At 40.2% G+C, this 19,730-nt stretch overlaps 1 protein-coding gene across 12 annotated transcripts in view; it reads left to right on the top strand.

Annotated features, from left to right (window-relative positions):
* FABP7 (fatty acid binding protein 7) overlaps positions 1-19,730 on the top strand; it is a 187,413-nt gene that overhangs the window by 77,125 nt on the left and 90,558 nt on the right. For 8 of the 12 annotated variants that reach the window (XM_058307354.2, XM_058307351.2, XM_058307346.2 and 5 more), the window contains exon 3: positions 13,098-13,168. The exons of the other annotated variants lie outside the window; for them this stretch is intronic. The gene's annotated coding sequence lies outside the window, so the exon portion shown is untranslated. The remainder of the gene's footprint in view (positions 1-13,097; positions 13,169-19,730) is intronic. 12 annotated transcript variants of the gene reach the window in all.

The raw sequence follows: 19,730 nt of genomic DNA on the forward strand, positions 1-19,730 counted from the left end.
TAAAATATGAAACTAGCAATTTGTATCTAAATAGAAACATCTAAATCTGCCACATGTTAAATAGCAAAGATCTGTGCCTCTGGAAAAGATGCTCGAATAACTTCCCTTCTGTTTTGCTTTTCCTAGATTGTAGGAGAAGTAAATAGCAGTTGCTGAGAATGTCAGGACAAAGTAGATTTGAGATGGAAATCTTCAGTCCAAGAAATAATGGGATCAAAATCACCTGGGAATTCATGCAGTGTTAGTTCTGAGATCTAGAAGAGCAACAAATGTCTGTTATTAAATCAGTTTGATTAATGACAAACAAAATAATTAAAATATGCTTGAAACTTCTACAAACTTTTTCTGGTTCTATGGTGGTAATTGATTGTTTAGAGACAATTTCAGTTTAGATGCAGCTGAGTTTATCATCCCACCCCTCCATCTCTAATAAAGAAATGGGCTAGTAACTTGTGCCAATCACTTAACCTAAAGTGTAGTTTTTCCTGCTGTATAAAGAACAGTATTGATAACTACTGTTTATTAAGCTTTTACTATGTGTTACACTTATACTAAGTACTTATGAGACATTATCTCATTTAATTTTCATCCTGTGAGGCAGAAATTTTATTTTCCCATTATTGGGAAGGAAAGTTGGGCTGAAGTTCCCAAGCTGCCCGTGCACCTATTATATTCTGGAGCCAACCTGTTTCCAAAGCTCACACTTGTAGTATTCTATCATCTTTAGTGTGTGTAGCCTTTCTAGCTTTAGCCTTCTATGGTCAAACATTTATGACCCTCTGGCTTCCTTTGCCCAGTGTTCTTACCAGTGCCATTGCCTCTCAACCAGACTCAATTAAGTTAGCATTGCAAAGACTCTCGTAGATCCAACAGGCTGCCTAAGCAGATGGAGAACCGGATGTCCAAAGAGTTTAATGTTTTGTTCAGGCTAAACAAAATTGCCTCTTTCATAAGAGCATCCTCTCTTACCCCAAAGGAAACCAAGTTATAATAATATTATCAATTTTAAAAACAACTTTCAAAATTGGCAATCTAACCTAGTTTTGTTGTCCCATTCTACCACCCATACCCCTTGTACTCTTAGAGTCTGTCAGTTCACTTTTCTGTACATGTACAAGATGGCATAAAATGCTAATCCCAAACTGCTTTTTCATGAGTACATCGCTTAAACAAAATGGGCTTTTTTGAACAGGTCTCTGATCTTACTAAGTCAGGGGTAGAGCATCTGGAGTTAAAATATAATGCCAATAGGATGCGTTATAAAAACAGCTTTGGAAAAATATGGAACATATCCAGAGTGTCCTCTAGAATTTGCCAAGCTTTTAACTTTGTTTCTCATATATCTTAGTCTGCCAAAGGGTTGCTGATGCAAAGTACCAGAAATCTAATTGGCTTTTATGAAGGGTATTTATTTGAGGTAAAAGCTTACAGTCCCAAGGCTGTGCAAAGACCCAGTTCAAGGTACCATGCAGCAGTTTGATATATGGATGAATTTGAAAAGAAATACTGGATTATGTTTATAAACTGGTCTGTACTTGGGTGTGATTAAATTATAATTAGGGCTTTGATTGGGCCACATCAGTAGAATGTTGAGTCCCTGCCCCTTGGTGGGTGGGGACTCACAGATAAAAGACATGGCAAAGGCCAGAGTTGGAGTTTTGAAGTTGGAGTTTTGAGCTGGAGCCCAGGAAGTGAACACACAGGAGAAGACTGCAGAGGAATAGAGACAGGTCTTTAGCCCTGGGGAGAAAGAGTTGTTTGCCTGATAGTCTACAGCTGGCCTTGTGGAGTGAGCACAGCAGCTGAGTCCAGAGAGAAACGCAGCCCTTGTAAGAGAAGAACCCAAGAAGCCTGAACTCTTGGCAGTAGACTTTGATGAGGGAAGTAACTTATGCTTTATGGCCTGTTAAGCTTCCACCCCAAATAAATACTCTTTATGAAAGCCAACAGATTTCTTATATTTTGTATAAGCACACCTTTGGCTGACTAATACACACCATAAGAGGTGCTTTCTAACCAAAGTCAGCTGCCACATGCTGAAGCAAGATAACAGGTGATCTCTGCCTAGTTTCTCCTTCCAGCTCAGGCTTCCTCTTCCTCCTGAGCTATGTGGGAACAGCCTCTTGAGGCTTTGTGCTTAAGTGATCCTGTCGTCCTCTCCTGGCATAGGGCTTGTTTCTTTTCAGGCCTTCTGTATCAGTCTCAGCATTTCTGCTGTCTTCCCAATTTCAGCTGTAAGCTATCAGGCAAAAGGCTCATGTCTCCCCAGGGCCTCAGCTGTTTGCGCCTTCTCCTTTCTGTCACATGCCAGGATAAAAAAAGACACATCTCTCTCTTTTTATGTGTTTTTGTGAATGCCTGTTTATATCAGACCCAGCAAGAGAGTGGGGACTCAAACTGAGTCCCTTATTGACATAATCGAATCAAACAACCCTAAAAACAATCTTAATAGGTAATCTAATGAAAGGTCGCTCAACTGAATTTAATACAATTAAAGAGTATCACACCCAGAGGAATAAATCAGTTTACAAACATAATCTTTCCCTTTTGGGGATTCATAAAATAGTTTCAAATTGCCACATTCCATCCTCTGAATCCCAAAAAGACATTACAATATTTTTAAAAAATCCTTACATCATTTCAGTAGCAATAAATACAAAATAATATCAAAATCATTTATAGGAACACAGTTTGTCTTGGGTCAAAAGTCCCGTCTGGGCAGTGGACTTGGCCCAGTGATTAGGGTGTCTGTCTACTACATGGGAGGTCTGCGGTTCAAACCCCGGGCCTCCTTGACTCATGTACAGCTGGCCCACGCACAGTGCTGATGCACCCAAGGAGTGCCGTGCCACGCAGGGGTGTCCCCTGCTTAGGGGAGTCCCACGTGCAAGGAGTGTGCCCCCTAAGGAGAGCCGCCCAGTGCAAAGGAAAGTACAGCCTGCCCAGGAATGGTGCCGCGCACCCGGAGAGCTGACACAACAAGATGATGCAACAAAAAAAAAACAAAACAGAGTCCCGTGCCGCTGACAACAACAGAAGCAGACAAAAGAAGACACAGCGAATGGACACAGAGAAAAGACAATGGGGGTGGGGGGGGGAAGGGGAGAGAAATAAATAAGTAAAATCTTAAAAAAAAAAGTCCCATCTGGCTGCAGACCTGTGAAACTTACAAAACAAGTTATCTGCTTCCAATATATAAAGTGGGTACAGTCATAGGACAAATGTATTCATTACCATAAGGAGAATTTGGGAGGGAAACACCCTTCATGGGTCCCCCAAAATTCCTAAAACCTGCAGGGCATACTCTATTACATTTCAAAGTCTAAGATTCATCCTTAAAATGATGGTTTCTTCTTCTCCTTGAGGCCTCATTGGAGGCCCACCCTTTCCACAGGCTTGCCCAATTGCCATTTTCTCAGTTCCACCCTCATCAAGCATCTGGGTGGTGACCAAGCTCCAGAACTCACCCTCCAAGAACATTGGACTGATGGCCACATATTCCCCAATCTCTCGGGTACAGTGTCAATCCCCTTAGTGCAGTGAGGTGGTGGCAACAGTCTTCTTAATCTCTGGCATAGAGGCTTATCATCTTCAGAACAGTGAGGGGGCGACTTGGCCCTCCCTAATCTTTGGAGACTAGGCTCAACAACCTCAAAACAGTGGGGTGGTGATCTAACTCCCCCCAATGACTGGGGAATGGCTCTACCCTCTCTGTAGCCTGGGGTGACAAAACACTCTCTGAACATTGGTCTACAACATCCACCCTCTTCAAATGCTGGGGTAAATTCAGTGTTGCCATACACGTGGGTGGGATTCCTTTCTTGACCAGAGGCAATGTCTTAATTCCAGACCTCAGATTCCATGGTTTTCTTCTTAAAGCCATTTGCCTTTTAATCTCTTCCCTCCCTGTTCCCTTTAGTCCAGGCTGACAGTGGTTTCATTCATATGGATCTCTCAAGAACCTTGTTGGTTTGGCATGCAGGAAACAGGATCTAAGCCATCAGATAGTAAGTCTTTCCACAAGTCTTTCCTGGATAACTGTATTTTCAATCCTGACTTACAAGTTCCAAGTTTAGTTAATGCCTCAAAGGGCACTATCATCTAGGGGCTTGATTCCCAGAAGCTTGGAATTTCCAGAATCAGTCTTTGTTTTTTTTGTGCCCCACAATTCAGTTCTGTTTATCTCTTTACTCTTGCATTTTGCTATAGTTTTCAAGAAGAAGCCAGGCTGCATTCTCACATTTACTTTGGAAATCTCCTCAGCTAAATGTCCTTGGTCATCATTTCAAATTATGCCTTCCATATAACATCAGGAGTCAATCTTGCTAAGTTCTCTGCAATTTTAAAACATTGATTGCCTTTCCTCCAGTTTCCAATAATAGTTTCATCATTTTCCTTTTAAGGCCTAATCAAAAGTCTCTTTAGCATTCATAATCCTACCAACAGTCTCTTCAAAACAGTCTAGGCCTTTTCTGTCAAGCATATCACAATTCCTCCAAAAAATACCCCTTACCCATTCATAAAACTATTCCAGCATTTTGGTAATTGCAAGCAGCACGACCGCACTCTCCTGATACCAATTTCTGTATTAGTCTGTCAAAGAGTTACTGATACAAAATATCAGAAATCTGTTGGCTTTTATAAAGGGTATTTATTTAAGGGTAAAAGCTTATAGTCCCAAGGCCACAGAAAGGACCATAAAAGGTGCTGTCTCACCAAAGTCAGCTGACACATGTTGAAGCAAGATGGCAGCCAATCTCTGTCTTATTTCTCCTTCCTTTCCAGGCTTCCTCTTCCTCTTGAGCTCTGTAGGACCAGCCTCTTGACTTTGTGCTTAAGTGATCCTGTATTCCTCTCTTCTGGCATAGGGCTTATTTTTCTCGGGGCCTTCTGTATCAGTCTCAGCTGTTTTGCTGTCTTCCTGATTTCAGCTATAAGCTATCAGGCAAAATGGTTCACTATATATATCCACTTTGACATAAGTCAACCACTACTGTTATTACTGAGCCAATATGACTTTGTTTCAGGCAAACCTGGTTTGAACTTGGCTCTGCTTGATGCTGTTTCTCTTATAACCTCAGGTTCCCTTATGCATCCAATGGTGTTCATATGTCTTTCTGAGTTTTTTGTAAGGATTCAGGGAGAGAATGTTTAAAGCATCAGGCAAATTATGGGCACTCAGTAATTGTAAGCTCCTTCCCACCTGAAGAGTTAACATGTACATTTTTATATCTAACATACTCATTGACCTTCTTTTGTGAATAGCTGCAAATCTGATAGTATAAAAATAAAAATATTGGCATTAGGCTTACAATTTGATCTCAGTTTATTACCTTTTATTATTGACATTAAAATTATGGAACACATATGAGGGTTATGAGCTAATTTCATGGAGTTTGAGGATTATGATATAGGGAAGAAAGGATGTAGGTTAAGAAGTTTAATATTGTTAGAATAATATCAAAGTTACTTCCTTTATTGAGGCTTTGTAAGCAAATATTAAGAAGCAGTGAGTACCCTATACTAAATGTGAGTCTGGTGCTTTGGTGCTCTGGTTTTTATGTGGCACATGGTGACAGGGTTGGGAGAGAAGCTTTCCTGAGTGATCCGAGTGGCTTTCAGGTTATATGTAAAATGCCAGAAATTCCAGAGATCCAAGAGTTACCACTTAGGGGATGTTGGGAACAGAATTTATTTTGTATGTCAAATGATAAGTTTCTTATAGCACAATCCTTCCCCCCACCAATTGCAAATTCAAAATAGAAAAAAAGCTGCTTTTCTCCTCCTCCTCCTCCTCCCCCCTCCCCCATATCCCTCCTTTCTCCTCTTCTCTCCTTCCTCCTCCTACCTCTTCCTCCTCCTCCTTTGTTTTGCTAAGTTGATGGTGTACAGAAACGTTTGTTTAGGTATTTTGAATGGAAAGGTTGTTTTTTGGCAAGACTCCCTGCCCTGATCCACTTGAAGGAATATAAAGTAATGGCTGCTTTATCTAAAGAAAAAAGAAAAATTTGAGCCAATATTAAGGAATTAAAAGAAGACTGATTATAAAACTCAAGTATAACACTAGAATCGACAACAAAAACTATCCCCAAACAACTGGAAAAACTACGGATGATGCATTCACCATGTGAAGAGAAAGGAGATTACTAACAGACTTCTCTTCAAAGGAAGGAAGGGGAATATCAATTTCTCAGATAAAGTGAATTAGTATGATTTTGATAAAAATATAGCGATAGAGAATCATGGAATCTTCTCTGCCTCCTTTGGGCAGCTATAATGAACTTTTGAAGGTTACAGTAATCTTCAAGAAAAGCTAATATGGTGAGGTCTCATAAATCCAAAGTGGAGAATGGAATGAAAATCAGAAAACTATGGTTACTGCACAGAGCTGGTCAGCAAGCAGCTCTGGGTTGGTTATGCCTTTGGTTTGCCTCTTCCCCAGAGGCTGCGTTCTTTGGTGGATGGCCAAAACCAGGTAGGGAAGAATGACAACTAATGGGCATGAAGCAGTTTTGCGTGAATGTTCCGTTTTTGTTTTTGTTCAGATTTATTTTATTTTTATTTTTTTATTTATTTTTCTCCCCCCACTTATCCCCCCGTTGTCTGCTCTCTGTGTCCATTTGCTGTGCTTTCTTCTGTGACCGCTTCTGTCCTTATCAGCAGCGTCGGGAATCTGTGTTTCCTTTTGTTGCGTCATCTTGTGTCACCTCTTCACGTGTGTGGTGCCATTCTTGGGCAGGCTGCACTTTCTTTCACACTGAGCAGCTCTTCTTACGGGGTGCACTCCTTGTGCGTGGAGCTCCCCCATGCGGGGGTCACGTCTGCGTGGCGCGTGGGGCTGCCCCACGCGGGGGACACCCCTGCGTGGCAGGGCACTCCTTGCGCGCATCAGCACTGCGCATGGGCCAGCTCCACACGGGTCAAGGAGGCCAGGGGTTTGAACCACAGACCTCCAATGTAGTAGGCGGACTCCCTATCCATTGGGCCAAGTCTGCTTCCCTGTTTGAATGTTCTGAAATGTTGGTGACTTTTCAGTAATTGGAAAACTGAATGCATCTCACAAGTGACAAATTCTCATACTCATGCTTCCTATATGTAATAGTTGACTCCCATGATGTAAGCCTTATATTAGGGATATTTAAATGTAAAGTGTCTTACAGTCAAATTTAGATCCCTCTCTATCTTTGAATGTAACAATAAAAGGTGGCAAGGAGACTTTTGTTTCAATTTGCCATTTCCCCTTATTAATATAAGATCAGCCTCCTAGACTGGATAATGACAATAGCCAAATATTTCTGCTTCCTTTCCTTTTATTCCTCTCATTTCCTCCTTTTTTGTGACAATAAACAAAAAGTAGAGAATGGTATAAGGACCTATTCTTTTTCCTTTTCTTTCTTGGAACTCTGAAAATTTAAATTCAAAGTTAAGCTCTACTGAGACCTGGCTTATGAGAATCCTGAGTAATGATTTTCTATTTCAAGAAAAGATTGCTTTAATTTTTAAAGACACCTTTAAATGAATTTAAGATGTTCAGACCACATCAAATCCCTTTCTAATTTGTTTGTTAGCTCAAATCAAGTTAATTCTATTATTCCCTGTTTTCAGCAATTATCCCTCTCCTATGTAAGATAATATTCTTTTTCTTTCCTTGGCTGATTATGGCTTTTTCCTCTTGCCAAGCCATTAGCTCTTTCTGATGTCCCTTAGTCTTGAGATTTTCATCAGTTCTCACATTTTCATATTTATATATCTGAAAATAACAGAAATTTTCCTTCTGAACTTTTTTCAGAAAAAAACTTGAGTTCCAGAAGTATTGTTCCAGTTACTTACTGGGCATACCCCCTTGGCTCTTATGCCATCATCTAAACTTAAGCAGGTCTCCCTTTTACCTATTAATTTGTTGTGGTTCTATTATTATTCTAGGCCCCTAGACATAAAACCTTGAAATTGTTCAGCTCATCTCTCTCCTTTATTCACTATAGACTATCACCAGATTCCATGGATTTTTCAATTTTGCAATGTTTTTTTAAAATATCCATTTGTGTTAGTTAGGACATTGGGTTGGCAGTTGTAACAAAATCCAAAAATAGCTGTGGATTTAACACTACCTAAGCCTAATTCTGGCTCATGTACAGTCCAAGTGGGTGGTACAGGTCTGATGTACTGACTTGACCATGTTAGGGACACAGGTTTCTTCCATCTGTAGAGCACTGTGTCTGTCTACCAGGTGGAGGATAGCTCATCAACCAGAGATGCTCTCCAATTTTCAAAAAGGCTAAAGGAAAAGAGAGAGACCACACTGTCTTATCTTTCAGGTTGTAACCTGAAAATGCACACATCACTTCTGCTCATAGCTCATGTTTTATCACAAAATCCACTTCTTTGGCCATGCCTAGCAGCATGGGAAGTATGGAAATGGTGTCCTTCCCTCTGGATGCAGCTAATATTTCTATTTCTATAGATGAAGGAGCGAGGAGCCATTGGGTTTCTGCCACACCTTCCTTGCCCCATTTTGACTGTCTTCACCCTTTGGTGGGCCTTTATTGCCCATTGCCTAGACTATCTCAAGAGCTTTTGAGCTGGATTTATCTATCCTCCCATCGTTTCTTTTAAAGAACCCCCCCCCTTTTTCCTTTCCATTTTTCTTGTTAAACTTCTGTTCAAAAGCCCACAGCAAAAAGGTCAAAACTCTTTATAAACTAGTCCTTTTCTACCTTGTTTCCAGCCTTTCTACAGCTTTCACAGATTTAGTTTGTTTAATCATTCATTGTGGTGAGTGCCTACTATGTGTTTGCATGGAGTCATGAGTCATGCATTTTCCTAAGCTAAGTCATTTGGCTTCTGTGGATGGAAAACATTCTCATGAATGTTCATCGAATGTCACAATGATTTATTTCTTTCATGGTTGTTTCCACCCTTGTAATACTTAAGAGGTTAGATACCTCCTCTTCAGAACAGCCTTTTATAGCTAGGTCATGCACTTGAAGTGGTTAATTTGCTTTTGGAGTCAAGATGATGTCACTGGCACATGTCAACTTGCAGGATTTATATATATATATATATTTTTTTTTTTTTAAACTGTGATTTGCTTTTGAAAACAAAAAATTGAAAAGAATGCTTATTGTAGCAACTACAACTAAACTTAGTAGCTAATTGAAATTATAAGAAAAGTCTTATGCAAGCTGGGACTAAATCTCTTATGTATTCTAGTTCTCCAGTTTCTTATTTGATCCCAAACAAATTACCCTATCTCCAGTCCTCCAGAGCGGGATGTACAGGTCCAAATGGCAGAACCCATCAGGACTTTGTCCTCCAAACAACATTTTCTTCAGCTTTTATAATCCTAGGTGGTTAAGGAGACAGAGATACACATAATCCAACTAATTGAAATAATTTTTTTTTTAAGATTTATTTCCCTCCCCTTGCCCCCCCCCCCCCCCCCCCCCCCGTCTGCTCTCTTGTATCCATTCAGTCTGTATTCTTCTGTGTCCGCTTACATTGTCGGCGGCACCGGAAATCTGTCTCTTTTTGTTGTGTCATCTTGCTGTGTCAGCTCTCCATGTGTGCAGCACCACTCCTGGGCAGGCTGAGCTTTTTTTCACGTGGGGTGGCTCACCTTGCAGGGCGCACTCCTTGTGTGTGGGGCTCCCCTACATGGGGACACCCCCATGTGGCACGGCACTCCTTGCACGTAGCAGCACTGTACATGGGCCAACTCACCACACAGGCCAGGAGACCCTGGGTTCAAATTCTGGACCTCCTGTATGGGAGGTGGATGCTCTGTCAGTTGAGCCACATCTGCTTCTCTGTATTTATACTTTATTCTTTTGGAGAAGTGACTGGACTGGGACTGAGATTAGTTTTGGGCAAGTATGTCTAAATTGTGCTAATGCAGCATTAGATCCTGCCTTTATTTGACATTTTAGTATTTTGTTCATCGTGGAGTTATTTTCTTGCATTCTTTTGTTTTTTTTAAAGTATTGCATTAAATATTTATTTTTATTCCTGATGTTTTGGGTCCCCCTTAAAATTTTGTTCCTGAAGCTAATGTCTCACTCACCACACTGCAGAGAACCCTGCTCCTTTATGCAAACTATTTTCATATAGAGATGGTTGGCTGCTTGAGTAGCTACAACCTTCAAGTTAAAAAGTATGTATTTGGAAGACAAGGTAACTATTCGTTATTTTATCAAACCCTTCAAGCAAAAGTTAGCTTAAGTCTATCAGTTCATAGTTTAACATTTTATCTTTACTGAGATTAGAGAGGGATATTCAGGGAAACCAGTCCAGGAAAACGAGGGAGGGGCGCTGAGAGCTGAGAGGGTCCAGGTGCCCAGGATTAAGAACACTAGTGGCTTTAATCACAAACTCTCTTGAAATGGCTGCTCTGTTCCCTCTCCATCTCCATCTCCTGATAGCTTCATCCCTAAAAACCACAGACTGGTTTTCAGACTGTGCCCCTGGAGCTTGAGCAGTGAAGGAGGGGGCTAGAGTACTTAGAGCATCTGATCACAAAGCCTGCGGTAGCCAGAGCAATTCTGCTTGTATCTGTTTGATATATTGGCCATCTGCTAACGAGAATATCTGGAAAAATAAAAAATCCTCAGCTAAAAAAATAGTTTGAAAACCACTGGTCTAGATGGATTTGAATATCTCTAACACACAATTCTGCATGTATGTGCGTTTCAAATGTGATGAATTTGTGCTGATCCACCCACACATTGATTTGCTCCCATTGTGGTGAATGGCACACTGTTCTGAGACCTGGCTTTATTTTCTTTGGTATCCCTTAGTTACCATAAATATCAACAGGTTTTCTTTGGACTTAACTGTGGTTCCAGGGGAGGCAATGGAGAGAGAATTAAACTTTGTGTGGGAGCAAGGTCTTATAAATTCTGCCATCATATACTGAAGTTCAGGAAGAACGTATTAGAATACTCAGTGATATCTATTTTTCTCTTAATTTCTCTTAATGTATTTTATATCATATGAATTATAAATTATATTTATATAGTAATACTTAAAATTTGTAAAAATATACATTGGGAATATATGCTCAAAAATAATATTTTTGGGGTTTTTTTGGTAGGGGCATGCCACTGTTCTTTAAACCTTTTCAGGAATTAAGGTACTTTTTTTAGTAAAATGTTTAATAATTGATAGCTTAAAGAATGAGTTGAGACTTATTCTCTTAACTTTAGAGCATTTATGTTTAGCATATTCCCAATAAATCTGAATCATTTATGTGAGGAATCAAAAATATGCATGGAATACTATTTTCAAAGTCCATTGCATTAGTATATTTGGATGTAACAAAAGCTACAAAGAAGTGGGGAGGAAAATTTAACTATTTCACTCCTTATGTTTCTTTTTTTGGTTCTGTTGTGGGTAGAGATAGGTGGAAATTTATAAAATTAAAACAAGCATTTAATTATGGAATGGGTATAAAATTGTAAGTATTTTTTTAAATGTGCATTTTAAAGAAGTAAATGACAATATTAAGTTTTATTTAACATTAGCCTTTGCCAAGAGCTGTATGCACGTGGTTGAAAAATCAGGATAACAGAAGTATGTTTTCCTAATATCATTTTTTAAGGTTGTGTTATTTGAATTATCTTTTGGAATTCTGAAGTTTATAAATTTTTTTATTACTACTTTTTCATTTATTATGCTCTTTCTCTTCTCCATTCCTTGTCTTCTACTAGTCCATATAGGACTCCATTGGAAGAAAACAGTCCCAGGTACAGAGTGAGGAGGACAACAAAAACCATAGGGAAGCTGGGGATAAGAATGAGGTTAAAAAATGTCCAATTTTTATTTTAAATTCCTTCCCAAGTGCTAAAGTGTGCACTTGGGCAGCTCTAGGTCTGAAAAGTACTTCATCCACCTAGGTCATTCAACAGATATTTATTGAAACTATCTTACCATGTGAGAAACACTGTTCTAGTGACAGGATGAATGAGTCACAGTCCATGCCCTCAAAAAGCCTACAAAAACAAATTTATAGGACATGTAATAAGTACAATGGTAGAAATGTGCTGGTATATTTTAGAGCATAGAGAAGGGAACCCACCTAGCCTGAGGGTCCAGAGAAGGCTTCTGGGTAAAGGGTACCCGATTTGACTCTGAAAAGATGAACAGATGTTTGCCAGGACATAGGGAGGGTGTTGGGGCAAAGAACCTCAGCCATGGGTCAATCCGAGCAAGACATAGAGGTGTAGTTGGCCCGGTGTGACTGGGAAAATGTAGGGTTGTTGCAGGTTGGGTGTGTGTAAAATAAAAGGAGGTAGGCAGGGACGAGCTCCTGCAGGGCATATGTTCCATGTGATAGCACTTGGACTTGATCCTGTAGGTGAAAGATTAGTCATAGTGTGGTCGTGGGCATCTTGACTTTGAAATAATTCCATCTGATATCTATGTCATCCCTGTTGGCTGAACTAGGGCAGTGGTTACATGGGGAGGGGAATTTGTTAGGTGCTGTTTTTCTATGAATGACTTCTCATTTTTCACCCTTGTGTTTAGTGCAGTGTTAAGTCTTGAGATACAGGGTACATTCTGAAGGTGCTTACATATGAACAATAATTATGTGTAGTAGTTGATTTTGATTTCTAGGAGAGAGATGGTTGGATACCTCCCACATAGTCCTCATGTAGGTGCTTGGGAATATTGATGCAATGCCTCGAGGCACTTATGAAAGATATGAAAAGGTCTCTACATATTCCAAAAACATAGTATGTATCTCCACCTCCCACAGGTGTAGCCATGCTGAGTGTTTTCTTACAGTTATTTCTCTGTACCTACAAATGTTTGCTATAATGGTCAGTTGTTTTAGGGGATGATTTTCTCAACTTGACCTTGATCCCTACTAGCCACTAATGTATAATTATCCAGTGGATTTTGTAGGTGGCAGTCCAAGGTATGAACACCTGTTGTTTAAAATGAAACTCTTTTGACTTTGAATAGAGAATTTTATTATGGTACTGGAAATTGTCTTTTTCCCAAGAAAATCAGCCAAGATAATTAAACTTTATCAAACTGGATTGTCAACTTTCTTGGTTCTTCATAGTTGTATTTTTTTCTATTCTTTTGATTTGCAGGAAAGAAAGTCCACCAGCATTTCTCCCTAAACCTGTGTTAGAAATAATAGCAGGTCTTAATCAGGAGATACGTAAGTATCACTTTCCTTTTTATTTAGGAAATTAGATACCAACCTTGTAGGAAAAATGAACTCTTCCCATACATATTTGGCAGGGTATAGCTACCTTCCATGGGTTGTCATGCAAAATTTGAATGAGATTAAAATATACCCCCAAATATACCATCCTTCACAAAACAAGACACACAAACCAAAACCTCAGTCAGAAAACCTTCACCAACTCTAGTGAGTATTCAGTTTACTTTTTGGCAGTTTCTCTTTCTAAGATGCCATTTTCAATCTTTTATCCCCTTTGTGAAATGATCTCTGTGTCCACATATTTTATAAAATCTCTAACACCAATGAAAAAGGAGATAAAAAGAGTAGGGTGTGAACACAGGAGAGGGAATTCTTTGCATAATTTTAAAAATTATATGGCACTGACCAAGCAAAGTATTTTCTGTTTTCTCTTTTTGTGAATTTTTAAAAAATCAAAACTAGGTCTCACAATAACCAAGGTCCATTCGGTTTCATTGTATTTATGAAGTGCCTGTTACTGTGCTGTACCCAACTGTGACCTGGGATCCAGGCCTGGGGAATCTGGAAGGTCCTGCCTATTTTGATTTTCCAGGAGTTCAAGAGAAGCTTTAACTCAGTTGCACACCTTTTCGTAAATGTTAGAGGAACCAATGACAAGAAACCATTGTCCTAAAAATGTATTTGTAGTAATAACAATATATGTCTTATTCCCTGAAAGAATGCAGGAGAAAGAAAATTTCAAATCCAGTGAAGTCTATTCTTGCACCAAAGCAGGTACTGGGCGGATTGAGGTGAAGAACACAGAGTCTAGGGCATGTGGTAGACAGATTAGTGAAGCAGAGTCAGGGGACTATGATCTAGGGCTGGTTAATCTTAAAATACATGTGTAAGACTTTGGACAACAGACTTCTGGCCTCTGCTATAAATGTTTGTGTTTGAAGACTGTTGACTAGATGACTACCTTAGATCATTTTATGATTCCAGGAAATCCCTGAGACCTTGCTGCTTAGTAGTTAATGGTCACTTATCTTGCTAATCTAAGATTATTATAATGATCCTAACATTTGTGCAGTGACTAATAAAACCAACCAACAGGATCTGGGTTCTATTTCTAACTTGCTTCATCAGATAAGAACTCAGCAAATTGTTTAATTAAAAGGTGTAACAAACTCTTAATTACATATTCTATAGCAATGTAGGCTGTTTCCTTGCTGCATCACATTTGTTTTCAGTTCCAGTGCATCCATTTATTAATCTTTTGGTTTGGTGCAGGTTACCCAAACTCTTAATGCTTCAATTCTTCTGTAAAATGAGGAGATCAATGCTTTTATCACAGGCTTGTGAGAATTAAATGATATAATGTAATAAAAGTAAAAATAATGAAATAAGCCTATGCTGCAGTTACCATGTGGTCCTGTCTTTATTATATTGTTTAGTAGGGTTTATCCATATAAAGATTTCATATGGATAAATATGCATATGTCAGCATATATAAACTATTTTATGGATGAGGTTTATATATATGTTACGAGAGAATTGTTAAAATACAAATTTGGAGTTCCCTTACAGATATAACAACAACCAGAATGATAAATAATTCACATGGGAGTGATCTACAGGCTACTCTTTGAGAAACACTAACTTATCTTTTAAAAATTACCCCCAAACTGGTTGATTATCAAAATCAGTGGGAAGCTTTGTAAAAGTATACATATTCCTAATATTCTATTTATTTAGGAGATCTGGGGCAAGACTTTGAAACTTGTCTTTTCAAAAGTTCCCTTGCCAGTTTTGATACTTGCAAACCACTGCTTTACAGCCTTACCATATCCCTAACATTTTATTAATAAAGCTTTTAACTGTGTTTACTGTATGCAGATAAGGGAGACAGTCATGGATATTAATTTAGCTTATCCAGATCATTACAGGAGCCAAAGGGATGAGCTTGGGTGTCTTCACCACATTCATTAACTCAATTGCAGTCTTCTTCTCACCCATGGTTGTGGAGGCACAGACTTTTTTCTTTTTTTTAAAGATTTATTTATTTCCCCCACTCCCTCGTTGTTTGCATTTGTTGTGTGTCTGTTTGTTGTGTGTTGGTCTTCTCTTTTTGGGAGGCACCAGGAGCCAAACCCAGAACTTCCCATGCTGGAGGAAGAAGCCTAATCACTTGGGCCACCTCCACTCCTGCTTTGTTGGATCACTCATTGTGTTTCCTCTCTCTTTTTTTTTTTTTTTTTTAAGATTTATTTATTTATTTATTTCTCTCCCCTTCCTGCCTCCTACCCCGGTTGTCTGTTCTCTGTGTTTATTCGCTGCATCTTCTTTGTCCGCTTCTGTTGTTGTCAGTGCCTCGGGAATCTGTGTTTCTTTATGCTGCGTCATCTTGTGTCATTTCTTCGTGTGGGCGGCGCCATTCTTAGGCAGGCTGCACTTTTCCTTCGCACTGGGCGGCTCTTTACTGGGTGCGCTCCTTGTGCGTGGAGCTCCCCTATGTGGGGACACCCCTGGTGGCATGGCACTCCTTGCGCACTCCTTGTGCGCATCGGCACTGCGCATGGGCCAGCTGCACATGGGTCAAGGAGGCCCCGGGTTTGACGGACCTCCCATATGGTAGACGGACACCCTAATTGCTGGGCCAAGTTCGCTTCCCCTCTCTGTCTGTCTTGATTGTGTTATCTTCTGCATCAGCTAGTCGCTTCAGCTGGCTTTCTGCTTCCCAGGAGGCACTGGGAACCAAACCACAATCTCTTGTGTGGTAGGCGGGAACTCAGTCTCCTGAGCCACATCTGCATCCCAATCACAGACTTCTTGAACCAGAAAGAACTGTTGGAGACCATTTGGCTCAAGTCCCTTATTTCCCAGAAAAAGTGAGGCCCAGAGATTTGCCCAAGGCTACAGAACTAACACTGCTAACACTCGGATTACTGGTCCCAGTTCAGTTCTATTTCCATCACCTTTGCTGATTCTGATTCCACCATTTCAGGAACACCTGTGGAACCAGCTTCTCCTGAGCTGGCTGTAGGCTTCAGAGAAGGCATAGAAAGTGCTCTATGAGTCAGCTTTCCTATTATCACTGTTCAGCTGTCTGAAAGTGAGAGTTTCTTCCTTTCCAGCTTCAGCTCTTGTCCTGAATAAAAAGAAGCAGGGAGGCAGTTAAGGGATTGGAGGCTAATCACCAGAAGAGGCAGCTTTATTGCAGCTGTGGCCACATCTTTTTTTGTTTGTTTGTTTGCAGAATGAGAGCAAAGTTTATTTCTTGCATTTGAAACATTCTTTGGTGTCATCCTTGGCCTGAGATCTTTGCCATAGTCCTTAACAACCATACAACTGAAACCAACCACTTTACAGGATTTCCCCTCTGTTGATTTTACTGAGGCTTACCCAGCCCCTAGTTTCTTGTCATCAACCTTAATTAGATTGATTTGATCAGCACAAAGGACCTACACTGGCTTCACATACAAAGGTTCATTACAGTTGGGTGCAAGCAAGTAAGATGGGCTTGGCGCTTGTCTACAGCTTTGGCAGCTTGGCAGATTCCATGTGCTAGGCCATCATGGTTGAGGGCTGTCTTTAGCGTCTCTTGTAAATTAATGTTTATGTCCATTACACCTCCAGCAACAGTGCCTTCCTTGACTATGGCGGTGTGTTACAGGTGGAGCCAAATCTTGAAAGCACCTGAGCCTCTGCCTCCACGCAACTCTGCGGCAGCAGGGAAAGCATGGCCCCGTCTTTTCTGTCACTTTCTTGACTCTTCAGCTTAGCGAGAGCCATGTCTTTTCTCAAATTCCATGTCTCAGGATGGCAGAACCATCATCATCTTGGTCTGTCTTCTTTTTCTTGTGTTAATTCTTTCTTGGTAGCTACCCTTATTTGGATCCTAGTCTCAGAAGAGCTCACAGTATTACAGAGAACAGTACCTAGCATGGAAAATACTGCAGGAGCATTGGAAAGTGTCACAAGAATCATAACCCATAGTATCGATGTGTAACATTTGAAACCCCTTGAAGAGGATGTGTCTAAGGCTAAATGAAGAGAGTTAATAGTGCCCTTGAGATTAATAAGGCAGGGATCAGCATGGTGAGGGGGAAAGGAACACTGGAAAATTTGGGGCTTCTTTCCACAACTAACTCCCCCAAACCTGTGTGACCTTGGATAATATAGTCAGACTTTTTAGACTTCATTTGACTCACTGTTCACTTCTTTCAAATAACGAAATATGTGTTAGAAGCTGTTCTACAAACTTGGGATCCAGTCATCTGGAGGGTAAATGTTGCCCAGATGTTTTAGTATGTTAAAAACTGCCCAAAGCAATATACTAGAAATTTTACGGTAGGAATTTATTAGTTTGCAAACTTACAGTTCTGAGGCTGTGAATGTGTCCAAATCAAGGCATCATCAGTGACATTTTCTCCCTGAAGACCAGGACATGGAAGCATCTGCTGATCTCTCCCTTCTCTTCCAGGTTTTGTTGTTTCAGCTTCTTGCTTCCTCTCTCCTGGGTTCTGTTTCAGCTCCTTGCTCCCTTGGCTTTCTCCCTCTGCTCTGTGGCTTTTGCTCTTTGTGCTTCTGTGGGTTTCTCTCTCCATAATCATCCCATTTATAAAGGACTCCAGTGAGAGGATTAAGACCCACCATTGGTCACACCTTACTGAAGCAACCTAATCAAAAGAAGATTCCACTTACAAAGGTTTATACCTATAAGAATGGAGTAGTCCGAAGGACATGATTTTCTGGGGTCCATAAAAAGCATCAAACAACCCATACTAGACAAAGTGGTATTTGAGCCAAGGCCTACATTTTGAGGCAAAGAGAAACTTTAAGAGACAGAGCTCCAGCCAGGGGGAACCACATACATTGGTGGCCTAGATCAGGTCATGAAAGGAAGTATGTCTGAGAGTTAGAAGACTTGATTGGAGAGTAGTTCATTTCAACTGCTGGAGCAGAACAGAGGGGAGGAGTGCCAGAGATAAACCTGAGGGTGAGCAGAGTGTAGGTCATAAACGGAGCTAATAGTCCTGTTAAAGAAGTGAATGGCTTTTTCCTAGTGTGAAAGGAAGTGATCCAAGAGTTGAGGTGCATGGCTATTGTGAAGAATGGCCTGGAGGGCAATAAAACCGAGGCAGGATAATTCCTGGAGAACAGAATCCAAAGAAGCTAGTAGTGAATGAGAGTGAAGAAAGCAGTGGGCAGATTGAAGAGATACTGAGAATAGAGTTTATATGACTTGGTCATGGAGGGTGAGCCAGGAGGGTGCCTCCTAGATTTCTGATTTATGTGACTGGGTAGATTGTAGTGCTGTTCGCTGAAAAAATCCAGGAGGAACAGGTTTGGAAAGGAAGATGAAGATCTCTAAAATAAAGGGAAGAGACCAACTCATTTTTCCAGGGGTTCACTACTAGCTGGCCTTCCAGATACTAAGAGTATCACGTATAGCCTCACACTTAGTCCTCTCAACTCTGGGAGGTGATAGTATCTACAAACCATTGATGTGGAAACTGAGGCTCAGAGAGCTAAAGTGCCTTGCATAAGGTCCCTAAGCTGGTAAGTAGTGGAACCAAAAGTTCAAACCAGAGTATTTAACTCCAAAGCACATGTACCTTCTATTTTATCAGTTTTTCTTTTAGCTCTGACACATATAATTCTGTGAAAATAAGTCACTTGAAAAAAAAAACATAAATCACTCTAGCTTTTTATGAGAGTGTTAACTATAACAGAAGGCATAAACTTTACCCTCTGAGTGATCATGTTCTCTCCCTAGAACTATTGCAAGTGGCCTCCTGATTCACTCCCTTTTCCAGTCTTTTCCATTTGGCATCAAAGAGATCTTTCCAAAATTTAATTTTGATCATCACTTTGTTGATAAAATCCTTCAATGATTTCCTGTTGCTCTTAGGATGGACTACTCCTGAACATACTCCTAAGGCCGATGCTCATTGATCCATTTTCTTTTGTGGCATTTTCTCCCTTCTTCTCTGCCCTCCTCTTTCATTTCTGAGATGTACTTTTCATTTCCTGAGATGTGCTATGCTCCTCTTTTCTGCATGAAACGTTCTTTTGCTGTCTCCTTGACTGCTAATTCTTTTTCATCCTTCATATCCCAACTCATAAGTCAATGAGTCAGGTCCCAGCAGACTCGCTTAACATAGCACCTTGCAATTTTTCATCTACAGTTTGTAATTTACATAGATTTGTGTTTTTTTCTGTTTTTTTTAATAGACTATTTCTAGAGTGTTTTAAAAAAAGATTGTGAAGAAAGTTCAGAGTTCTCATAGTAGCCCCTTTCCCTACACCCTGTGATTTCCCCTATTGCTAATGTGTTGCATTAGGGTGATTTGGTTTTTTTTAAAGATTTATTTTATTTATTTATTTATTTCTCTCCCCTTCCCCCCACCACCCATCCTGGTTGTTTGTTCTCTATTTGATGCATCTTCTTTGTCTGCTTCTGTTGTTGTCAGTGCCATGGGAATCTGTGTTTCTTTTTGTTGCGTCATCTTGTGTCAGCTCTCCGTGTGTGCGGCGCCATTCCTGGGAAGGCTGCACTTTCTTTCGCACT

The sequence above is a fragment of the Dasypus novemcinctus genome, chromosome 11 (genome assembly GCF_030445035.2).
Source record: "Dasypus novemcinctus isolate mDasNov1 chromosome 11, mDasNov1.1.hap2, whole genome shotgun sequence".
Taxonomy (NCBI): Eukaryota; Metazoa; Chordata; class Mammalia; order Cingulata; family Dasypodidae; genus Dasypus; species Dasypus novemcinctus.